At 38.9% G+C, this 6,048-nt stretch overlaps 1 protein-coding gene across 15 annotated transcripts in view; it reads left to right on the top strand.

Annotated features, from left to right (window-relative positions):
- The window catches only part of NRXN1 (neurexin 1), a 1,228,156-nt gene extending 1,227,260 nt beyond the window's left edge, over positions 1 to 896 (top strand). For all 15 annotated transcript variants that reach the window (XM_010855914.1, XM_010855913.1, XM_010855911.1 and 12 more), the window contains one exon: positions 7 to 896. The gene's annotated coding sequence lies outside the window, so the exon portion shown is untranslated. The remainder of the gene's footprint in view (positions 1 to 6) is intronic.
- Positions 897 to 6,048: the final 5,152 nt, after the last annotated feature.

The raw sequence follows: 6,048 nt of genomic DNA, 5'->3' as shown, positions 1-6,048 counted from the left end.
CAGAAAGTAGAGGTATGAAACTAAAAATTTAGTATCGATTACTTGTGTTTCAGATTTTCTTCTTTTTAATTTGCCAGGTTAAAGAATTCATAAATTTCGTTGTAGTTGCTGTTTTCCTCTCATCCAGTCTTACTCAGGGAAAGCCAGTGAAACAGAAGGTAAATATAAAACCACTCATTTACATCTTGAGGTTTGAAAGAAACAGTTGCTTTTCCATTTAATCTACTGAACTTGAATTAGTTTCCATCCGGAAAGATTCTAAATTGTGATCGAAAATAACCAAAATAATGGTATTTTTAAGCAGTATATCTCTGAAGCATGTTGTTTGAAATTGATTTCAGTGTTTCTTTCCAGCATAAATTTTAAAATTTCATGCAATATTGTTACTAAAAATATTTCCAATGTAATGGCCTATACGAAATCTAGCAAATTTTTTTCTTGTTTGCTTCTTTCTTTGTGAATGGACAAAGAAAAGAGAACACAAGCTAGGGAGAGAAAAGGCATGAATGAAATCCCAAGTATCTTCATACCAAATGTATCAGGGTTCCATGTGTAGTTGGCAGTTAATAGAGGATTTCACACTACCTGGCATAAATTTGATTACATCTCTAGACTGTAACTTTTCTGATTGAGTATGCTTCTTTTTTAATCCATGTTATGTGTTGCCTTTTTTTTAAAAAAACAAAAAACAAATACTACAATAATGTGTGAGGTGGTCCATCCCTAAGACATCAAAGAAAGGCCACATGACCCTACCCTTCTAGTGCTTTGTGTGATTGGGTATCTAAGGGTTTTGTTTTGTTTTGTTTTTCTGTTGCAAGGCCAACTTATCCATTATTGGAAATGCTAAGCAAGTGGAATTTACTGTTTTGTTAATAAAATATTTCTTAATACAATGGTGGTTTTATTGATTTTTTAAAAGTAATTGCGACACCCGTTGGGGACAAAGTAGCAGCCTAAAGAAGACTGCATTTGAAAGGAAAATGCATCCTTAGACAAGCAAAGGAAAACTACCAACGCTGTATTTTCTGGATTTTAATATTCATTAAATTAAACACCACTACACTGACACACTTAAAGATGCAGCCACTAAATATACCTTTGTTTACATCTTTTTCATCTTGCTCTGCGTGAAACCACAAACTCCTGGAACTAGCTGAAAACAACACGAAAGTGCTGGTTTCATAAATGTGGTTTTTTCCATAAAAAGGAATATAATTCTGGTTCAGTAAATTTGTGATTAAATTTACTTAGTTGTGACTCCTTACTTCTAGGTTCTTATAACTTCCACTCATTGGTTCTAATTCTCTTTGTGCAAAACAGAATGTACCCCATATTCCACATGACAACCTTTCCAATCTTGTCATCCCCCTCCCATGCTTGCCAGGGTTTTCTCTTCTTCAGTCTTAACCTAGTTTCCCTTGGCTATTACTTAAATTATATGGATGCTTAAGTTCTCATAATCTTAATACTCTGGGAAGACCTTGAACCTCTGTTCTCAAAATGTGACATAGAAATGACCATATTGGGGAGGGGCTGTCTGTTTTTTAATATATTTATTTATTTGGCTACACTGGGTCTTAGTTGCAACGTGCAGGATCTTTAGTTGCGACATGAGGGAACTTTAGTTGCGGTATGTGAGAGTTTTACTTGTGGCATGTGAGATCTGTCTTCCTGACCAGGAATCAAACCTGGGCCCCCTGTGCTGAAAGCAATGAATCTTAGCCACTGGACCACCAGGGAAGTCCTGAGCATAGTGTTTTTAAGACCAGATTACAATGGGTTTATCACCTTCCTTGATTTGAACTTTATTCTCTATAACACTAACATTTAGAGTTTTAATTTTTTTTTAAGAAAAATCTTACAGTAATTATTTCAACTATAATGAATTTGCAATCAACTGCCATCATCAGATTTCTTTCCAAGACAAGTTTCATTTGTACTTATAAAATTGATTCTTTAGCTTAAATGCAGGCTCTAAATCTATCCATGAGAAATTCATTGTATTGAGTTGTGCAGTATTGACTGTATTCAGTTCACTTGTATTGAATACTAGCCAGCTGAGATAAATTTTTATCTTGCATCTCTCACTTGCAGTCCTCTGACACAAAATCATTACAAATTTTAGACACATTTAGTGAAAATATGTTCACTAGGGAAAATATTAGGCATGCCTCAAGGGACTGCCTTCTAAACAATGCTTCTTAGCGGGGTTGGGTAGGGAAGAGGAAGTACTGAGTTGGTTGACTTGACGGGTGGGAAGTGCTACACACACATACAGGGGAGACTGGGGACGCTGGTAAACAACTTATAATGCACAGTAAAGCCTCCCTCAGACAAACAATTATCTTGTCCAAAATGTTAACATCGCCAAGGTTGAAAGGCCTAACACATATCAACTAGTTAGAATAATATCTATCAACTTGTCAGTCACCTTGTGTGTGCATGTTTATCCTTGGGTTAAGTCTGTGTAAAAATATTAGAGAAAAAATTCAGTAAAGAACAGAGATTAAAAAACATCCTGCCATGGATCTCTTCAAGAGTGAAGGCAATTGCAGTGAATGGGAAGAGGGCAATAACCGGTATGACTTTTCAGTCTCCTGGTGATTATTAGCCGTTGGAGAAACTCTTGCTCACACTAACCAATGAATGACTAACCCAGGATCATTTTGGTTGGTTCTACTTTGGCACAAATAGTAAAAATGATCCCCCCAAATATGGTTGGAATGACAGGGTTCAGACTGACAATGACATTACAATGATAAAGCTCTAGAGGATGTGGGTGGGATGCGGGTGCCTGATGCATTGAAAATAAACAGAAGTAATAGGATAAATAAAGCCAAATGTTAGTCTTGGAAAAGACCCATCAAAGAGAAAACTTCCAGATGGGTCAAGGTACAAGAGGGAAAAAATTTTTAAATATTAGGAATTTGTATTAAGTGAAACAATTATAAATACTACAGAGATAGATGTTATGAGGAAATTAGTAGTTTTGTCCATTTCACTAAAGTTTTAAAATTTACTAATAAACAGACTTTAATAATTTAAATTTAGGACAATTATAGCCATCTAAGTAAGGTGGTCCCCACTCCAGTACTCTTGCCTGGAAAATCCCATGGATAGAGGAGCCTGGTAGGCTGCAGTCCATGAGGTCGCTAAGAGTCGGACATGACTGAGTGACTTCACTTTCACTTTTTACTTTCATGCATCGGAGAAGGAAATGGCAACCCACTCCAGTATTCTTGCCTGGAGAATCCCAGGGACAGAGGAGCCTGGTAGGAGACCATCTATGGGGTCGCACAGAGTCAGACACGACTGAAGCAACACAGCAGCAGCAGCAAGTAAGGTGGTGGGCTTTCCTGGTACCTCAGATGGTAAAGAATCTGCCTGCAGTGCAGGAGACCCAGGTTTGATACCTGGTCAGGAAGATCCCCTGGAGAAGGGCATGGCAACTCACTCCAGTATTCTTGTCTGGAGAATTCATGGACAGCCTAGCGGGCTATATTCCATGGGGTCACAAAGAGTCAGACACAACTGAATGACTAACACTTAGTTTTACTTACTTAAGTAAAGGTAAGTAAACAGACAATTGGATGATTATGTTTGAACTCAGATTATCTGAGCTAGAAATAGCAATCTAAAAGCTATCGCTACACCTGGGGTATCTAAAGCCATGTAAGTGGATGCCCTTACCTAACATACAGAGAAAAGGCAAGGGGCTTTATAGGACTAAAATCTCAGACCTCAAATATTTATAGGTTATGGATGAGAAACTTGCCATGCAGGAGTGAGGAATGCCAGGAGAACATAGTGTCATTTAAAAGTCAGTGGAAGATGAATATTTTATTTTGTTAGGTGCTAAAGTAAAAAAGACTCTTGAGAGTCCCTTGGACTGCAAGGAGATCCAACTGGTCAGGGGGCAGGAGTAGAAGGGGACGACAGAGGATGAGATGGCTGGATGGCATCACCGACTTGATGGACGTGAGTTTGAGTGAACTCCGGGAATTGGTGATGGACAGGGAGGCCTGGCGTGCTGCAATTCATGGGGTTGCAAAGAGTTGGACACGACTGAGTGATTGAACTGAACTGAAAGTAAAACAACAAAAAAAAACTCCTTGGTGATTGAAGGGTACCTGGAATTATTGACTTTGTTTTCCCAAACCTATAAGAGAAAAAAAAAAATAGCTCATAGGTTCAAGAGAGAAAGGAACAATTCAAATAATAAGGCATGGTTCTAACTACTTAACGCAGGGATTCTCAATCCTAACAGCTCATTAAAATCACCTGGTGTGAGAAGGTCAAGATGGTGGATGAGGAAGAGGCTGCGTTCACCTCCTCTCAGGACCACACCAAAATTACAACTACTTACAGAGCTACTGTCTCTGAGAACAACCTTAGGACCACCAGAAAGTACTTCCTGCAACTAAAGATATAAAGAAGTCACCAGGAGACAGGTAAGAGGGGTAGAGACTCAATCTAGTCATGCCCACACTTCCAAGTCAGGACTCACAAGCAGGAGGGTGGTCGGGGAGGGACACGACACCCACAGAGGGTCTCCTGGAGGAGCTGGGGTCCAGCCTCACACCTGGCTCTCCAGTCCAGGGTTCTGTACCAGAAGGAGGAGACCCCAGAAAGGCAGGCTTTGAAAACCAGTGAGGCTTATATTCAGGGGCGCCAGAAAGCTATCAAAAACACAGACTTTGCTTTCTAAGGGCCTTCCTAAAATTTCACATTCTCCCAGGTCCCAGCACAGAGGCAGTAGTTTGAAAAGCACCTGGGACAATGTGGCAAAAAGGAAACTGTTATGCACTGTTGGTGGGAATGTTAATTGGTTCAGCCATTGTGGAAAATAGTTTGGAGTTTCCTTTAAAAATTAAAAATAGATAGTAATTCCCTGGTGGTCCAGTGGTTAGAACTCCAGGTTTCCATTGCTGGGGACCTATGTTGGGTCCCTGGTGGGGGAACTAAGATCCTGTATGCTGTGCAGAAAGACTGAGGTTGGGGGTGGGGGAAACACTCCTCATAAACCTTACAGGAGTTTTAAAAAGAGAGAGGGGAACTAAAGAAAAACAAAAATTAAAAATAGACTTGCCATATGATCTAGCAATTTCATCTCTGCATATTTACCTGAGGAAAACAAAAGCATTAATTCAAAAAGATAAATGCACTCCAGTGCTCATTGCAGCATTACCTACAAAAGCCGAGAAGCAACTTAAATGATACACACACAGAGGAATATTACTCAGCCATAAAAATTTTTTTGTCATCTGTATGATACACATAGATCTAGAGGGTACTATGCTAGGTTAAATGCCACATGGTCTCAATTATATGTATCATGTAAAAAAATTAAATGAAAATGGACCCATAGAAACCATAAACAAATGTGAAGTTGCCAGAAGGGAGCAGGATAGGGGAATGGGAGAAACAGGTGAAGGGGATTGAGAGATAAATCTCTGGCTATGTGATAAATAAGTCACAAGGATTAATTAATATATGGCATAAGGAATATGGTTAATAATAATCTGATAACTTTATAAGGGGACAGAAGGTTACTAGACTTATTGTGGTGATCATTTTCATGATGTATGAAAATATCAAATCATTATGTTATATACTAACATATGTTGAAAACTAACATATGTATGTTGAAACTAACATAGTATTGAACTTCAGCTGTATTTCAATAGAAAATAAAGTTCACCTGGTGGACTTTAAAGACTAACAATGCCCAGACCTTACCTCAGGGGTTTATATTAGTAGGGCCCAGGGATTTTCTAATCAGTTAATTTACTAAGTGTTTAGTTATACACATTGCTTCCTTGGCTCAGATGGTAAAGAATCTGCCTACAATGTCAGAGACATAAGTTTGATCCCAGTGTCGAGAAGGTCCCCTGGAGGAGGGCATTGCTACCCACTCCAGTATTCTTGCCTGGAGAATTCCATGATCAGAGGAGCCTGGTGGGCTACAGTTCATGGGGTTGCAAAGAGTCGGACATGACTGGGCGACTAACACTTTTTTTTAATTTATAAAAGCTTTGCTAAGTG

This window comes from Bison bison, unplaced genomic scaffold (genome assembly GCF_000754665.1).
Source record: "Bison bison bison isolate TAMUID 2011002044 unplaced genomic scaffold, Bison_UMD1.0 scf7180017864370, whole genome shotgun sequence".
Lineage (NCBI taxonomy): Eukaryota > Metazoa > Chordata > Mammalia > Artiodactyla > Bovidae > Bison > Bison bison.
This window is presented reverse-complemented; position numbering and strand designations above follow the sequence as displayed.